The sequence below is a fragment of the Suricata suricatta genome, chromosome 7 (assembly GCF_006229205.1).
Source record: "Suricata suricatta isolate VVHF042 chromosome 7, meerkat_22Aug2017_6uvM2_HiC, whole genome shotgun sequence".
Lineage (NCBI taxonomy): Eukaryota > Metazoa > Chordata > Mammalia > Carnivora > Herpestidae > Suricata > Suricata suricatta.
Window position 1 is genome coordinate 38375326 of NC_043706.1, and position 19081 is coordinate 38394406.

Sequence of the window (19081 nt, forward strand, 5' to 3'; positions counted from 1 at the left end):
TTAAGTGGGTGTTGTGAGTTCAACACCCACTTAGGGACTCCAGTGTTGGGAAAGTCAATTCTCAGAGCCCTGGTTTTCCAGCTGAGATATTAGGGTTGCCCTGGATTATCTTTTTTTTTGTTGTTTGTTTTTTGTTTTTTTGTTTTATTTATTTTTGATACAGAGAGAGACAGAGCATGAGAGGGGGAGGGGCAGAAAGAGAAGGAGACACAGAACCGGAAGCAGGCTCCAGGCTCTGAGCTAGCTGTCAGCACGGAGCCCAATGTGGGGCTCGAACCCACGAATGTGAGATCTGACCTGAGCCGAAGTAGGAGGCTTAACCGACTGAGCCACCCAGACGCCCCTGGATTATCTTTTACATCTCTTTCGGGTCTAATTCTAGCCACTTCCCTTCCCCAGCCAAGAAAAGTACCCTGGAATTGTAACGTAGCGTAGAGCACACATTGTAGAGCTGGAGCCAACGGCCTGGGTTCAAACGCCGCCCTCCCACTTCTAGCTGCGTGACCTTGAGCAAGTTCCTAACCTGTGTTTCATTGTCTTGCTATTTAACGGGGGGTAGTAAGAGTAATTGTCTCAGGATTGTTTTAAGGATTAAGTGGTACATGTATCACACATATGCACGTGCCATGATCCATATGAAGTCTGCTATAACCGCTCTAATAAGACTTTAATTATTATCATTGACTCAGCTGTTGGAGCAACAGGGCCCATCCGCTTTCTCCCCAAATCCCCAATGCCTAAGTTTTGCCCAACACTTTTTCCCCAACGAAAGGAGAGAACTATTGTAAACTGCTTGCATTATTTGAGTTAGGTTTCAGGAACTTTCCCTAGCCTCCTTGAACTGGCTTCCCTTTCAGAAAACCACCCCACCACATCAAATCGTGTCTGGCCCTTCGTGGAGCATTTGGAAGACTTGAGGGGCTGGATGAAGAGGTTGTAGCTGGAGGGAGCGGAGATCATTTTAAGCTTACACAGGGCATTCCCTGTCTCTGAGACCTCAAATGATGTAAAAGTCTGAATTTAAGAGGGAAAGAACTGTCCCCAGAGTGCTGGGAGCAGTTGAACGTGGAGCATGCCCAGGGGCTCCCAGGAGGTCACCCCTCTTTGAAGGAGACCTGGGCAGCACTGGCCCTCCCTGAAACATACAAAAGGCAGGTGGTTTCTTTACTGCAGGCCACTACCTGGAGATGGGGGCCCCTGGGAAGGGAGAGGTGGGGAGGAGGGTCCCTGCACAACTAGCGGGCAGCCTCGAAAGCACTGTGGAGCCAGGCAGGCAGAGGCAGTAAAAGCTGCAACTGCTAAGGACTGAAAAGTCCAGGTCAGAATCCAAGAGAATGAGTGATGAGGGCCAAGAGCTGGGGGACTGGTCAGAGGGGACCCAGGAAAGCAGCGGGAGGGAGCAGCTCTCAGGAAAAGTTGGGGGGCAAGGTGAGTAATCCAAACCAAGATGGGTACCTCTGCCTACCATATCTATCGCAGGTTATTTAATAAAGCGCTAGCAAAGTGACTGCAATTTCAGTGCTAATGTACCAATGTCTCACAGTTCCGCGTCTTAACCTCATTGCTGGGGCTCCGGAGGCCCCCTCCCACCCCCGCCTCCCCAGCCCGATGTCCCCCTGCAGCCACTGGGGCGGAGCGTCTCATTTAGCTAGAATGTCATCCATTTATCAAAGGACAGGATTAGCCCCCCTCCTCCACATTCGGAAGGCAGAGCCTTGCTCTTTCTAATTTCAACTTGGCAACAGCTTAGGTTATTAACCTACTGAAATATCCTCCAGGGTCTCCCTCTCACACCACGCTGCTTCTTCCCATGTTTTCCCAGCATTCACTCTCTGATTCCCTTTTTCTCTGGGGCTGCGAAACTAAAGTTTTCCATCTCCAGCTCTTTCCATGTGGATAAAAGACCTCCCTCTCCTCACTCCTGCCTGGTGCCAGATGGGCACTCAGGGGCATTCATGGTGAGTGGAAGGGCTGAGAGGATGCTCTCTAGGATATAGGGAGACACCGGGTACCACTTTCATTGAGATATGGGGAGGCAAGGAGGGAAGTGGATGGAGCTCTGAACCGGAAATCAGGAGACCTGGGTCCAAGACCTAATTCTGCCACCCACTCTATCTTTGACGTTGGGCAAGTCAACTTCTCCTCTCTCAGCCTCAGTTTCCCTATGTCTGAACTGAGAGAAAGGGATATGAACCAAGGGTTGAAGCACTCAGGAAACGCTGGAAGTCAGATGGGTTATCTAAATGAGTGGATTGGCCTATGTGTAAGATAATGAGGCGTGGTAGGCAAATTGGAGGGAACATGTCAAAATGGAAGTCATTCACATTTTGAAAATCAAGATTTCACCAACCAAAATAGATCTGCTGGAAAAATTAGGCCCTACCTTTCCAAATTAGCCTTTGGAAAGTCCTTTGAGGTCCCTTCCCACTGTAACATTCCACCATATAATCATCTAAACCAGCAGGGCCCATCTTAAAAGTGTGCTAAGCAGCCTGGGTGGCTCAACTGGTTAACCGTCCAACTCGGTTCTGGCTCAGGTCATGATCTCACAGTTCATAAGTTCGAGCCCCATGTCGGGCTACATCATGAAAGAGTAGAGCTTGCTTAAGATTCTCTCTATCCTCTCTCTCTGCCCGTCCTGTGCTTGCGCTCTCTCTCTCTCTCTCTTTCTCAAAAAATAAATAAAAATAAACTTAAAAACATTTTTAGTGTGCTAAGCAGATAGAGTATGAATAGGTCTCCTGACCACTCTCCCCTCCCCCAGGCTCTGACATACAACTGACTTATGATCTGAAATTTCTTGAAAAAGTGTAGTTGGGTTAAAAATATGTCACTTGATATTCCTCCCTTCAAAAGATAAAACCTAAATCCCCTCCTTTTGTATATGAGTTAGGCTTAGCAATTTACTTCTAACAAACAGAATATGTTGGAAGTGGAGTGTCTGGGTGGCTCAGTCAGTTAAGCATCTGATTCTTGATTTCAGCTCAGGTCATGATCTCATGGGTCTTGGTTTCGAGCCCTATATCAGGCTCTGCGCTAAAGGTTAAGAGTCTGCTTGGTATTCTCTCTCTCTCCTTCTCTCTGCCCCTTCTCTGCTTGTTTGCTCACTCTCTCACTCTCTCTTGCTCTCTCTCAAATAAGTAAACTTAAAAAAATTGTTTTAGGGGCGCCTGGGTGGCTCCGTTGGTTAAGCGTCTGACTTGGGCTCAGGTCATGGTCTTACATTACAGTTCATGGTTCGAGCCCCACATCAGGCTTTGTGCTGAGAGCTCAGAGCCTGGAGCCTGCTTCAGATTCTGTGTCTCCCTCTCTCTCTGCCCCTCCCCCACTCATTCTCTGTCTCTCTCTGTCTCAAAAATAAATAAACTATAAAAAATATTTTTAAAAAAATTTTAGAAGAATGTGTTGAAAGTGACATAGGTGACTTCTGAGACTAAGTCATAAAAGGCATGGCTTCCTCCTTTTCCTCCTCCTCTCTTCTCTCTCCCTCTCTTTCTTTCTCTGTCTCTCATTACTTTCTCTGGAGGAAGCCAGTTGCCATGTCATAACACAAAAGCAACCATATGGAGAGGCCATTGTAGTGAGGAACCAAGGCCTCAATGCCAACAGCAATGTGAGGCAGCCATCTTGGAAATGGATCTCCCAGCCCCAGTCAAGCCTTCAGATGACTGTAGCTCCAGCCAAGGCCTTGACCACAACCTCATGAGAGACCATCAATCAGAATGACCCAACTGAGTCACCCAAATTCCTGCCCCACAGAAACTGTGATATAACAACTATCTCTTGTTTTAAGCTGCTCAGTTTTGGGGAAATCAGTTACATAGCAATATAGGATAAATACATTAAGAAACAAACTTCTTATTCCACCTTCCCATTTTCCACAGTGAAAGATAAGACAAATCACATTATTAAGGAGAACAAAGGGTAGTAAACGTGAACACAAAAATTTAGGAGAAAAGCAGAAAGGATATTACATGAACAAAAGACAAGCTTTGCCGGCTTTATAATTTGCTCAAAAGCAATATTGAAATTATCAGTAAATTAATCATTAGAAATGAGGTACTGAGCTGTATTATAAATCATAACTGAGTACCACCTAACTCAGACTGCCTGTTGGACACCTTACTTCAGAGGACCCCACCGTCACCTCAGCCTTAACCTGGCCCGTCCTCAGCCCACCTTTTCCCCCTGTTTTCATGTCTCAGAGGATGGCACCAACCATGCATCTCCGGCCTAAGGCAAAGAGCAAGACACCTCAGGCTCCAACTTTACTATAAACAGTAGGTTTCACCTGAAATATTTCACCAGTTTAATGACAGCAAAGGAAACACAGAGAGAAGTGGTTCTCTAAATTTTTCAGAGTGCTCCCATTTCTCTAAGGACATGCATATCTGTCTCCCTACATGTTCTGGTCATCCACACAGTGATTTACTGCATAACAAGCCACCTTACCACACAGTGATTTAAAACAATGCTCATGGGGTGCCTGGGTGGCTCAGTAGGTTAAGCATCCAACTCTTGATTTAGGCTCAGGCCATGATCTCACTGTTTGTGGGATTGAGCCCACATTGGGCTCTCCACTGTCAGTGTGGAGCCTGTTTGGGATTCTCTCTTGTACCCTCTATCTCTTCCCCTCCCCTACGCATGCTCTTTCTCCCTCCATTCAAGATAAATAAACATTTGAAAAAATGCTCATTTATTTTGCTTGTGAATCATCAAATTACATGAGGCTCACCAAAACAACTCCACTCTGCTGCACAATATCTGGGCTCCTAACCAGGATGATTCATGGGGCTAGGGGCTAGGCAGCTGAAGCTGGCTCATACCAGCCATTTGTTAAGTACTCAGAAATTTTTGCAAGCCACTAGAGTAGCTCAACATCAGCCCTAGTGGGACTAGTCACAACCAGAAATCAACAACCACCATAAACTAGGACACTGCTTTCCAGAGAACAGGTTTTCTGGGATCCCAACACTGTTGGTTGGCCACAGGTCCATATCTCTCTCTTCCTGGCACATGGCTAGCTTGGGCTTCCTCACAGCATGGGAGTCTCAGGGGAATTAGGCTTCTTGCAGGATGACTGGCTTCCAGAGAGCAAGCATTCCTAAAGATCTAATGAGAAGCTTCTTCAGACTTAGCCACAGAAGTCCCAGAATACCACTGCTCTCAATTTCTATTGGTTATGCAAATCACTAAAACAAATTCAGATTCAAGGAGAGAGATTAGAGTCCACCTTTCAATAGGAGGAACAACAAAGAGCATGGGGCTAACTTTAATCTACCACAGCACAGTCAGGGAGACTACGGTGCAGCAGAAGGCTACGAGACCATTCATCGGAAGTTTTGAGTCTACCCCTTGTCTCTACTTCATATTACATGGGTGCCTTCCGGCAGGTCACTTAATTTATTTGAAACTCCTTTTCTTCAGATATTAAATAGAAAGGAAAGGAAGGGAGGGAGGGGAGGGAAGGGGAGGGGAGGGGAAGGAACCAGGATCCACCTTAGCAAACCAACTTGCATGGTCACCTTGCTATAATGAATACACCAGGTTTCAGAGAAGAAACTGAGTAATTTGAACTGGGTCAAGGGACCCAGTGGTGAAGAAGACATTCTGAGGAGAACTTAGGAAGTTAGAGATCTCTAATGGAAGAAGGCAGACTATCAATAGATCCATAAATGTACACATGAAAGAAAAAACTGTGTTTTTCCTTCTAGCTCAAGTCATTTCTCCATTCCCAATGTCAAGGTGCCTATCCAGGTCCCAACTGGTGTGCTTGCCTCCAATCTCATCTCCAATTTCTCTGGGGATCGGGGGGGATCCCCAACCCCAGAGGATTCTATCAAGGATGTACACCGTCTCGTATTCTCTCCTGGCATAACCCCTTGGAGGGCTGTCCATAACCTGCCAAAGAGACCGACCTTCAACTCCAGGCATGGCAAGTGCGAGCCATGGGCTGACCCTCCTATGTATCTCTCCAACCTCCTCCCCTTTCCTCTCTGGCCTCACACTTTATTTACATTCTAGTAATTCCAAAACAATTTTTATCTCCTGGCATGTGGTACTGAAGTTTATACCCTGTGATGGCTCTGTCTGCTGTCCTGTTAGCTTAGAATGCTCTTTTCCATTCCCTTTGCCTTTACAGCCATTCACGAGTCATGTCCTCAAGGAGGCCTTTCTGGATGCCCAAGGGCAGGCACAATGCCCTCCCCTGTGCTCACTAACTGGCCTCGGAACATCCCGTGAACACTTCTGGCCTTGGAATCCTGCAACAGTTAAGGGCACAGACCTGTGGCTGAGACTGTCTGGGTTCAAATCCTAATTGATCTTGGGCAAGTGATTGAATTATCTTGTGCCTCAGCCTCCCCATCTGTAAAATGGATTTAATAGGATTCACCTCTTAGGACTAAGTGTGTGGTTTTTTTTTTTGTTGTTTTTTTTTTTTTTTTTTTTTTTTTTTTTGCTGCTGCTATTGTTGTTGTTTAAGTAAGCTCTAGGCCCGATGTGGGGCTTGGACTCACAAGCTTGAAATCAAGGGTTGGATGCTCTGCGGACTGAGCCAGTCAGGCACCCCCTAAGTGTTAATAAAATACACCTATCACTTTATACACATATCAGGCACATATCAAGTACTCAACAAATGGAGGCTCTCCTCTTCTGACGTGGCTTGCACCGGGCACTCAAGGTCAAAGACTGGATCCTGATATTTGTCGGTTGAAATGAACCCCATTTAGGGGGTCTTAAGAGCCCTTCAGGGAGACTCTCTGCTCCAGGGGGAAAAGACTAGAAGTCAGACGGTGGCCAGGAGACCAGAAGAAAGGCTAAAGGTTCTAGAGTGGACTAAGTAATACAGAGAACTGAAACTTGAGTCTTAGCGGGTGAATGGGCTGAGTTTCCATGAAGAAAATGACTTTTTGCACAAAGCCAGGCTCCTCCTCCTCCAAAGTCCCTGAGAAAACCCAGCTCCGGCCGCAAGCCTTCCTGCTCTTGCCATCTGCCTGTCTGTCTCTCATTCTCCCTGCCCTGTTCCCAGGTGGCTCTTTCCAGAGAAGGGTGGCCTCTGATGCCCAACCTCCAGAACCACACTTGTGCCTAACCTCACGCAGAGACAAACAAACGTTATAAAGCACCTTGCATTACACCCCCCCACCCCCACTCGCCCAGCTCCAAGTAGCATGCCTGGAGGTTTCTCCACAAATTTCAGCTTCCCCTTCTCCTGCCTCACATTTCTAAATACACCCAAATTAAGATGTTTTATGAGCAAACCAAGTTATACATAAAACATTTTTACATTCTTAAACTGACAAAGTGATTTAACTTTGTAAAGAGTGCTTAAAAGTCGAAGTATTACATACACTTCAACATGTCCTCAAATTTCCACCAAGAGAGAAAGAGAAAGAAGGAAGGAAGGAAGGAAGGGAGAGAGAGAAAGAAAGAAAGAGGAAGGGAAGGAGGGAGGATGGAAGGAAGGAAGGAAAAGAGGGAGGGAAGGAGGGAGGAAAAATATTGAACACCTCCAGAATTACCAGACATTTTGCTGCTCTGGGCTAGCCCTTGAGTGGCACATTGTACCCTCGAAGAATCCTGTCCCACCAAGAACACTCTGGAGCGGAGAAAGATTTCACCATGTCCTTTGTGTCCAGACACAGGCAATTTCACCCCCATCCCTTCTCCCACCCTGTGCTGACCTCTGCCAGGATGAGGGGGTATAAACAGCTGGGTCCCTCTGCAGAGTCAAGCTCCCAGAGGCCAAACACCTACCTAGCTACCAACAGTTCTAGCCCCTCCAGCCCCTCCTCATTATGATGATATCAATGCCTCATCTCTTCCCAGACCCCGTGGCAATTGCCTATGGTCCTCCTACACCTTCACCGGGTTGAGGAAGAGGAGGAGAGAAGCCAATCACCCCACCAGGGTCCTATCCTAACCCCTTGTGAAAGCCAGGGGGTGGATCCCTATTGAGAAGGTGCTACCTGGTCTGTGTCTCACAACAGATAACAGGAGATGCTCACAACCTTATCAGCAGGAACTCCGGCTTAAAGTTCTGGATAGTTAGTGGGCAAGGTAAAGAACAGGAGCTTAGAAACAGACATCACCTACTTAGGAAGTAGGCACCCACTGGGATCTTAGCAGGAGAGGCAGTTTGACCTAAAGTCTCGGATTTAGAGTCACTCAGTCCTGGGTTTGAATCTTGACTCTCCTTACTGGCTGGGTAAATTTTCTACCCTCTCTAAGCCTCAGCATCCTCACGTGTAAAATGGGGATAATAGTTATAGTGCCCACACCATGGGGTTTTTGTGAGGATTAAATACAAAAGGGTTTCATAGACAGCTTGACATATAATAAGAGTTCAGAACTATGACAATTACTATCGTTACTCCCAAGGTCTGTGATCATTTGGCATAATAGGAAGACTTGCTTCTGAGCCAGCACCTGCCTTTCCACCCCCCCGAGGCAGGTGTCCAGTCCATTACACCGCACAAATGCCTCCAGAGACACCTGCAGGACCTCCAGCTGGCCATCTCCAGCCCCAGCCTGCCTCCTTGCCCCCTCCCACCCTAGCTCAGAGAGTGAGCCTCCTGGCCCAGACCCCAAAATCCTATCCACAATCCCCAACTCCAAGAAAGGGAACTCCAAAAGGCAGAGCAGTAATGAGATGGAAGATTTGGGCTAATCCTGAGCCAAATGAGGGTCTAATTCGTGCTGTAAAAATCTGTCAGCTGCTAGTTAACAGCTCCTCTTAGCCCTGAGCCCGGGGGGAGGGGGAGGCCTCTGCTCGCAGGAGCATTCAGGCCTGTACCTAGGGTGTTGTTTCTCTCCCTTTTCCTTCTTTTTTTCATTTTTGGAATGTGAATATAAACTTTATGGAGGGGCCTGGTCTCTGTTCACACCGGGTGCTAATAGCCCACAGCTGAAAGCAGAGGGGTGCAGAGGAAAACGGGGAGGTGGAGCCCCCGGAAAGCTAGGGGAACCAGGAAGGGCGGGGGAGGGGCTGGTGGAGGGGGCCCAGGAGGCGGTGGAAGGATATTTAATATTGAATTTGCTGCCTTTTTTTTTTTTAATGTGGAAACTTTTAGACACAAACCGGCCCCTGTGTTTAAGACATTAAAACATCTTTAAGCATTTTCTGGTTTGAGTTTGCTCTGTAGCCTTCCTGGTTCCTGGAATGTATTTTATTTTTCTTTTAAGTCGGTGAGAGCAGAAGGAGAAGGGAGGGAGGCGAGGGGGGGGGAGTGCATTTTCTACAGATTTTTCTTTTTCATGTTCCTGGGGTGGGGAAGAGGGCGGAGAAGGAGAGAACAGGGCTCCCTGTGTCTGATCCTTAATCCCCAGGAATCCCGCTCGGCCTTTATGGCCCCTGCACTTGCTGACACGGGATACACGTGTACATTCCCGGTCGCTGTCTTGGCGTCGCCCACCCTGGGAGGGGGCAGCTGGGAGCACGCTGGGTCTGAGGTCGCGCGCGCGCTGGGGGCAGCGGAGGAGCTCACCGGTCCGGCGCAGAGGGAGCGGGTGGCGGGCGGGGCAGCGGTGACCCGCCGCCTGCGCAGGGCCCGGACCCTCTCCTCCTGGCGCACGGCGGAATCTCGCCCACTTCCGCTTGGCACCCGAGCGGCCGTCTGCCTCAGCCGCCTGGGCCAGGGGCCACGCGTGGCAGGGACAGTGACTCACGCGGCCCGGAGGCAGGGCTGGAACGCGCACGTGTGGCGAGGCCCGAAGCGGCGCCCTAGATCTCAGGGCGCAGCCCTCGGGACCTAGAGACATTGGCGACTTGGAGGAGGAGGCCCGAAATCCAGATTCCTGGGCCGCGGGGTCTGAGCCTGGACTCCGAAGAGCCTTAGCGGGGAGATTGACGGGGAGATCCGCACAGAAACCTCGCTTTCTGCGGAGACGCCTGGCCGGGAGCGCGGCTGACGCTTAGATGGGGTCCCCAGACCACGTGTCCAAAGTAGAGCAGTCACCCTTACACTATTCCGTCCTCATGACGCGGCCAAAGAATCTGGCAGGCCGGAAGCCTACGTGAGCTCGCAGTAGGTGCCCACTAATTGCCGAGTTGGGAGTTCTTGCATCAGTGGTGCGTCAGAGCTCCAAGGCTCCCAGGGCACCAGCCCTGCTCCCATACCTTCCGGTAGCCCCTACCCCTGCCGGGTCTCTGGTTTTCCATTTGAACAATGGAGAGGTCCAAACACCTTTTGGGGGAAGGAGAAGTGCTTAGTTTTCACAAGATGGGGGGAAATGGGTTGGAAGTGCCTGTCTAGGAGATGCAGATTGGGCTGGCAGCCCGGAGGGGGTGATGGGGAACTCACTGGGAGTGTTGAGAGAGATGGACACGTTAAGGTCTGGGAAAGTGCCCTTGTAAGGTCATCTGTCTCCTCCCAGTGTGGCGAAGGGGCTGCTGGACAGAGATGGTGAGTCTAACCCGTTCAGGGAGGAACCCGCCCTCCTTGACTCTCAGGCAGGCGGGACAGGCTGGCAGGGAGTTTGGGGAGGGTCTGGGGGTAGAAAGGAGACATGTTAGACCGCCAGGCGCCCGGGTCTCACAGAGCTTAGGGCAGTGCCACTTCTAGAGGTTGCTGGCACTGTGCATCTCAGAGGCAGAGAGGGCACCAACCCTGCAGAGACTGGGAGGTGCTGGTGGGCAGGCGGCTTGCACTCCGTGAAAGTCGAGGACTTGAAAGACTCGTTGCAAACAGGATTTATTTCTCCTTCACCACCCAGTAGTGTTTCAGAGCGCCCAGCACCATCTGGGGGTGGGAGGGGGAGCTGCGTTGTCCGGGGGCTTGCACTCCGGGGAGGGGCGGGGAGGAGGAGTAAGTCAGACGTTAGTAGAGGGAAAACACGCCGCCCTGATGATCTCAACTCCCAAAGTTAAGTCCTGACCTGGGCTTACCTAAGGTCTTATGAGGCTGTCCCTCCTGCTTAAGGGGATTTTGTCCTAAAATTAGAAGGCCTTTAAAGGTCAGAAACCCTGAGCTCCATAGGTTCCTGCCTTGCCGGGTGCCATGACACTACAACGAGCCCAGATGGTCGTCACACCCCCACCGTGTAGGCTCGGTCCCTGCCGACCTGCCGACTGAGCTGGGTGCTTAGCTGGCACTCCTGCGCCCCAGCTAATTGCAAAGCGAACACTGTTTAAGTCACACCTTCAGCCCCAGAAAAGAAGAGTATCCAGGACCAGCCTTACTTCCTAAAAGACTCTCCCTCCTGTTCTCCTCTCCTGAGGATGGGGAGCCAGATCGAGACCTCTTAGTAGGGGGCAGATAAATAAGCCTGCGAGGCATCCTCAAGGCAAAAATCGGTAGGCTCCCGGCGAGGGGCAGCGGGGGGCCTGGTGCACGCTTTCTGGAGACCCCAGCGCTCCAGCGCGCGTTTGTCCCTCCCGGGAAGGGCAGTTCCAGCCAAGCCCTGTGCGCCCTGTGCGCCCTGCGCGCCCTGCGCGGCACATTTCAGGGACCCTGGAGGCGCTAACGGTTCTGCCTTCGGGACGCAGTTCTCTCTTGCAAACCTGCGGGCCCTGCAGTAATTTGGTTCTGAAAATTGGTGCCACAGAAACAGCTGAGAGCTGGCAAGGCCGGCGCCCCCAAGGGTCAGCGTCTGTCAGTCCGCATTAAGATATGCAAAGCCGAGGCGCCTGCGCAGCCGCTGATGCCTCTCGGCCTGGTGCGTAATTGGTGTCAACTGTTTGATTGCGATAATTGCTACTGTCTGGGGAAGTGGCTTCCAGGCCCCAGTGGGACAGAGCCAGGTCTGCAGGCGGCGGGGCCTGCTGCTGGCCCCTAAGAGCTTCCCTGACCTCCGATTCCTCTGCCTACAGTTCCCGGAGACCTGCAGGCCTGGGACTTCAGAGGGACTCCCCATTCAGTCTTTCCCTTTCTCTGAGGGGGGCGGAAGAGCTGTTTCCCCCGCCCCCAAGAGCGCAAACTACAGCTCCTGGAGAGAAGAGGGATGGCAGGTGCAGGCCTGCGTGACTCACCCCACGATCCACCCTCCCCACCCCAGAATAGTCTCAATAGAGATTACCTTTGGCCATTATGTTGGCTGACCCTCACCAAAGCCTGCGAAGTCAGTATTATTAAATCCTGGTTTAGAGGCAAGAAACCTGAGCCTCGGGGCCTGTTCTGTGCGATACAGGATGTTTATTTAGCAGCATCTGTGGTCTCTACCCACCCAATGCCAGGATCACACACACACACACACACACACACACACACACACACACACACACACTGCTCTTCCTGGTTACGATCACCAAAAATGCCTCCAGAAATTGTGACATGTCCCCAGTTGAGAACCACTGGTTCCAACGGGGCCCCCATGGTGTCAGGAGCTGGGTGTTTGGCAAATAAAGTCAGTTCAATGGTTCAATTCTTTTTTAAAGAAAAATTTCTGCAGCATGTTTCACGGTAGAAGAAAGGAGGCCTGGGTGGGGAGGGGCTGTAGAGATGACTAAGGAGCCCTTCCGGCTTTCAAAGCTTAGCTTCCTGGTTAAGCAAATGGGGTTTGCAGTCAGATGGTCCCAGGGTTTGCATCTTAGCTGCTGTTTTACTAAGTGAAAATCTGTGCCTCAGTTTCCCCATCTGTAAAATGGAGGCACTAGTAATCACCTCATAGACTTATGATGAGGATTAAATGAGCTATTGCTGGAAACTGTTTAAGAACAGCTTGGAACAGGGGTGCCCCGGTGGCTCAGTCGGTTAAGCTTCCCACTTTGGCTCAGGTCATGATCTCATGGCTCGTGGGTTCAAGCCCCACATCGAGCCCTTTGCTGACAGCTCAGAGCCTGGAGCCTGCTTTGGATTCTGTGTCTCCATCTCTCTGCCCCTTCCCCCTGCTCTCTCTCAAAAATAAATACTAAAAAAGAACCACTTGGAACATAGTAAGCACTCAATAAGGGTTTGTTAAAATAGATAAAGCACTTACTATCTATCTAAAGGAAGGGGGTGGGAGGTGAGGGATTCTTTGGTGTCTGGAAATGAGTATAATGTGGGGCAGAATCAGGCAAGGGTTAACCAGAGGCAGCAGTGGTGGGAGAAGAAATTCTGCCTGGTAGACAGAGGTGGCCTTGGAGTTGAGGGGTTGAGGGAGGCTGAGTCTTCAGAGAGAAGGAAGAGATTAAGGGCCTGGGGTCCACATGCATTAGGAGCTCTGCCCTGGTCAGTCATCAGACAAAGCCTGTTTCATGTGTATGGAGTGGAAGCAGGGAAGATGATAGTGCTTCTGAAGGCAGCCTGATGTAAAGCTAAAATGAAGACCCCCCTCCTCCAGGAAGTCCTCTGTGAACCTTCAGCCATTTCAAAACAATCCCCATTCCTCTGAATGTCTGCAACATTGCTTGCTCTCTTCTTTGGATGTGACATCAGATAAAGCGTTGTATTATTCTTTTTAGCAACCTACTTTGTGCCAGGCATAGGCAAGCACTTTACATTTGTTATTATATTTCAGAATGGTTATGCCCTTCATCATTATTAGTAATTTATTATGCACCATACTATAGGATAATATGGACTACATGCACTATTTCCTTTAATCTTCACACAACTCTGCGGGTCCGTTGAGTAGAGGTTAAGAGCATGCGCTTTGGAGTTTGAACCCAATGCTAACACTTGCCACCTATGTAAACTGGATGCACACAACCCCTGGGACCTCAGTCTTCTCATCTATAAAACGGGCTTCATAAAATCTACCACCCAAGATGCTTTTAAGCAGCCAATGAGCCCATGAATGCAAAGCACTAATAAATGCCTAGACCCTGACACAAGTATACTTAGAAACTCCCTGGAGTCTACATTTATTAAATAACAACAATCACAGTGAATAAACTATATTGCCTCTGTTTTCTTAACTTGCCTGGATTGGGGAGGGTTTGGAGTCAAGGATTCTGGAATAGTGAGGCTGTGGATGTGCAAACCCCAGTGGAGAACAGTGGGGAAGCGGAGCATGGGGCGGGGGCAGTGGGAGTGGCCTACCTTGGGTGCAGGCAATGAAAAGGTTCATTGTGTGTAGAGGATGTTAAAATAACAATAAAATAAGAGTCGGTCTGCTTTTTTCTTATCACCACGTACCAACAATTCTGTATTTGTGATAATATACCCTTGGGGGGAGGGTATGGAAATAAATCAGTCTGTTGTCCTATGTTCTAAGCAATTACTGCGTTTCTGGGCTTCCAGTGGGCCCACCTCTGGCACTTCCTCTTTTATAAAGATGGTCCACTGCCTGGTCGGTCCTCTGAGGGACTCTCACAGACACCGCCAGCCCCAGACGCTCTGGACTCCTCCGCTCCACTCCTGACTTGGGGAGGAAGTTTGTAACACTTCAGAATGATCGGAGCTCTGTTGTCTCACGTTCCTTCAGAACTGAGTGATGACGCACAGTCACTGTGAAGACAAGGTCGTAGACTCCAGCTGCCTCAGTCCCGTTCTCCATGCAGAGCATCTACCGCAACCCCCAGAGTTTACTCTTCGGGAAGATTTTCTTCCTGTGGATCCCCTCCCCTTGGCCTCCAGTAAACCGTGACCCTAATTCTTATGTTAGTAATCAGATACTTTTGTCTTTTCTGAACCATAATATTCACTTCATTATTTATTGGTATAATCATACATTTAAAATTTTTTAGTCTTTATTTATTTTTGAGAGAGAGAGAGAGAGAGAGAGAGAGAGAGAGAGACAGAACATGAGCAGGGGAGGTACAGAGAGGGAGGGAGACGCAGAATCAGAAGCAGGCTCCAGGCTCTGAGCTAGCACTCAGCACAGAGCCCGACATGGGGCTCGAACCCACAAACCGTTAGATCATGACCTGAGCTGAAGTTGGATGCTTAACCAACTGAGCTGCCCAGGTGTCCCATAATCATACATGTTTTAATAGAACATTTCAACTGTCTGTCTTTTCTGGCCATGATTATTTACCTGTTATGCCCTATTGATTCATTATGGTACTCTGGGGTGCCTGGGTGGCTCAGTCGTTTATGGATCTGACTCTTGGTTTCAGCTTAGGTCATGATCTCACTGTTTGTGGGTTTGAGCCCTGCATTGGGCGTTGGGTGTTGGGCTCAGTGCTGGCAGTGTGGAGCCTGCTTGAGATTCTCTCTCCTCTCTGTCTGCCCCTCCCTCACTTGTGCTCATGTGCTGTCTCTCTCTCAAAATACATAAACTTTAAAAAAAGCCCTCCTATTATTAAAGTGATAATTTGGTCATACAGGGGCTTGTTAAAAATGATTCACTCGGGGCATCTAATACTTACTTAGGTAAGCCAATGGTCTGCCCTCCGGATCCTTGTGGCTGCCCCCACCCCAGACCCTGGAACCCCTGGAATTTCCTGCCCAGCTGCCCCGTCCCTCCCACAGCAGCCCCCACCGCTGCACCCCCAAGCAATCTTCTCTTTCAGCTGAGACTGTGTAGGAAAGCTTTTCAGAGGAGCTAATGAGTGGGTGGTCTGGGGGGTGGGGAGCAGGTACACTTCGACCCAGGCCCCAGCCTCCCAGAAGGACCTGTTTGGGTCCACAGTGTATTTGGGAAACTGAAGCCTAAAAAGGAGTGATGCTTAGCCTGAGGTCACCAACCTAGTAGGGTGGGTCAGGGAAGAGCTACATTCAACTCAGCACCCTTGGCCTCCAAGCTGGCACCCTCCCCGGACATCACTCAGTCTGAGACTGACAAGGATGGTCTACGGCAGGACCGTGGTCACCAAGAGCAGGCCTCAGTGGATACTCTTTCTGGCCAGGAGGTCCATCATGGGGCCCCTTTCTGAGACCAGAGTAGCCACTCCCCCCCAGCCCGCCTCTCCCTCCTCATTCCCCCCACCCCTACTCCACAGTGTGAGCTGAGAGCAGGGACAGGCATATGATGGAATTCTCTAGATGGGGGTCCAGAGACCCAGAGGCACTGGACTTTCCCTGAAGAGCTGGGATGGGCATTAAGCCAGACCTCTGTATCCCTTGTCCTGGAATAAGGGGCCATGGGGGAAGGGAGCAGTACCCTGTGACCCAGCTCAGTGAGGCTGCCCCTCTTCTTCAGGAAAAGGGAAATCTAGGGTCCCTTCAAGGCTAAGACTCCCAGCATCTGTGAGTTCTACTTCCAGGAAGCCCCTCCCTCTCCCCGCTGGCTCCGCAGCTGCTCCCATTTCAACCAGCACCAGATCCATTAATAGCATCAGTTTTATTTGCACCAGCCCTGGCTCCCTCCCTGCTCCCCAGGGGTGCTCGATCCAGAATGCCAGGCCCTGCTTCCTTTTCTCCTGGAACACGCTGACTCCCTCCCTTGGGTGCCCAGGGAGTTGGCAGGATAATAACCTGAGAGAGGAAAACTCTCTTCTCCCTGCCTTCTAATCTGCAGCGCTCACCAAATTAGAAAAGGCGTCAGAAGCCCATTGGGCTGACTGCCGCAGGGATGTCAGGCCATTAACCCCAGGCCATCTCCTGCCAGTATGAGGGGGGGTGTCAGAATCCCCCTCCCGCCCTTTGCAGCCCTCCTGCCTCTAAGCAGGAGTCGAACCCACCTCAGTGTCCATTTCCCCATCCCCACCTCCACCAGTTGGCATGAAACCTCTACCTCTTCATTCCCATCTCCCTCCCTACCCTCCTCTCATTATCCCTCACCGGCACCCTGCTCTGTCCATTGGCACAGATTTCTGGAATAGCCAGAAGGGCCTTGGAGGCTGGGCCAAGCCCCCATTTCACACATGAGAAAACTAAGACCCAGGGAAGGGACATTAGTCATCCGGTTCTTCCTTTGGGAACCTAGATCAGCTGGCTCTTCACTTGTCCATTCAGCAAAGACTGGCAACTGCTACTCTGTGCCTAGGCCCCATTTCTAGGCACTGAGAACACGGCCGTGGGCAAGACAGATGAGTCCCAGCCTTGGAACTCACGGGTGTCTTCCTGGAGGCTGCCCCTGCTTGCTGACGCTGGGCTGGAGGCCCCCCACAGGGGACTGCGATTGTGGGTTGACTTGGCCTCCCCACTAGACCACGGTCATCTTCGCAGCAGACCATGCGCTGTTCAGCTCTGTATCCTGGGGCTTGGTGTGGGGCCTGGTCCCATGGATCTTTCCCAAAAAGTCATGACTAATGCTTACATAGCACTTACTCTGTGCCAGGCACTGAGGGCCAGGCACTATCATTATTCCCATTTTAGAGGAGGGAACTGAGTCCCAGAGAAGTTCAATGTCTCATCCAAGGAATCCAGCTAGCAAGCAGTTTGAATCCAGGTGGTCTGGCCCCAGATGGCAAACTCTTAACATTTTGCTGTGAAGGAAGGAAGGAATGTCACCAATCATGAGGGTGCTGGGCTTCTCTGGTTACCTGTTCCCATGCCTCAGGGTCATAGAGTTCTTCCACCTGACACAAATCTCTGCACATGCAAATGCCACCCCGGGCTTGGGTTTGTGACTCCCAAGCAGATAAAGCATGCAGATAGCACCTGAGCTCAGTAGGATCAACTCAGCAAGCAGAGGACCCAAGCTGAACTGGGCTGGGAGTCCCAGCAGCCCCCTGATACAAATTTCCATCTCCTGCCATCCCAAATTCTACCCACACCACCCCCTCCAGAAAGCCTTCCTGGGCCTACAGTACCAGCCAGAGCAGGAAGGGGTCCAAGCCAGCCTGGGTACCACCCAGTCTGGCATAGGCTGGTTGTTCTTTCTAATGGCCTGGGGCAGGGCCCATAGTACGTGCCAAGTAAATGTTGGTTGCTTGTATTCTCCTTGGGTGGTATGGTGAGAGCCAGGTCTGAATCCCTACAGCCCTGCTGTCATGAGCCATGAGACCCCCTGGGTAAGTCGTCCCATCTCTAAGCCTCAGCCTCTTCGTGTGCGTGGAGGGGCCAGACCAGCCAGCCTCTGGTTACTTTCCTCTGTAAAACTCTGGCTTCTAACTGTAAATATCAGTTCCCTTTCTGGGTCACTGTGAAGCAGGATCTCCTTCCTCTATCCTGGGCGAGGCGATCAGGTGATCAAGTGAGGAGTGTCTTCAAAATGACCTAGAGGGGACATGTCATCTTCAGGGAGGGACCGGGCAACCTCTGGGAAGAGGGATCTTTTTATGGGATCTGGGAAATGGGAATGAGGAACGGGAATAATGCCAAGCCCTGCTGTGAGTATCCAACACATTTTCCTGTGTTCAAGGCTCACAGCCTCCCTGGGGAGAGCGTTCTTGTGCCCATTTTACTGATGCGGAAAGTGAGGCTCCTCCCCCAAGCTCATATAGCACGTGACTATCTGAGGGAGGATTGGGACAGGTGTGTTGGACTCCACAGACCTAGTGGTGCCCTCTAGCTGTCCTGGTCTACATGCGCCTGGACCACGTCCTGCCCCTGCACTGGGCGCCTTAAGATCCAGGTATGGGCTGGATGGGGCTGGAGGGCATGTATGGGGCCATTGTGCTCACACGACCGCTGGACAGCCATGGCTGTGCACGTGCGTGCGTGTGTGTACGTGGGGAAGACGGAGGACACAGGTGAGCTCGGGGGACATTGGAAGCCCGGGATGGGGGTGGGACGGACAGAAGGAAAGAGTTGAAAGAATATAGAAGGAATGAGCTGATAGGCAGAGTAAGGAGGACGGCAATAATAACAATAATAATAACAAGGCGAGCACAAACCTTGCCTTTTTTTTTCCAAGCTGAATGTGAACTGGAGCAGGGCTGAGGGGATTAATCTCTTAAAAACTAAGTGCCGTGTGAGGAGACAGGCAGTGATTAAGGTTTTAACTGATCAGTCTGCATCTGACAGTGAACCAGCTATTATCCTAACGGAATCAAACGAACATTCAAAGCCGTGCTCAGCCCCAAACATGAAAGGAGATGTCATCTGCTGGCAGCTGGCAAGCCGCAGGGGGAGCCGAAGGGGAGAGAGGAATGGAGGGAGAGGGGAAGAGAAGGAGAGAGAGCAGCGTGTCACAGGCAGGCGGTGGGCGGCAGGAGAAGGGAAGAGGAGGAAAAAAGGAGTGTCAGGGGCAGCAGAGCCACTGCAGCTGCCTGGCCTCCTCCGGGCCTTGCCCCTGCGCCCCCACCACCAGATCCGGGTCCCAAAGTGTCCCGCGACCCGCTCAGGACCCGCAGGGCCCCCACTTCCTAAAGGAACAGGAGGGGACA

At 50.8% G+C, this 19081-nt stretch overlaps 1 long non-coding RNA gene across 1 annotated transcript in view; it reads left to right on the forward strand.

The window, feature by feature from the left end:
- LOC115296448 overlaps positions 1 to 19081 on the forward strand; it is a 34159-nt gene that overhangs the window by 13054 nt on the left and 2024 nt on the right. The gene's annotated exons all lie outside the window — the stretch shown is intronic.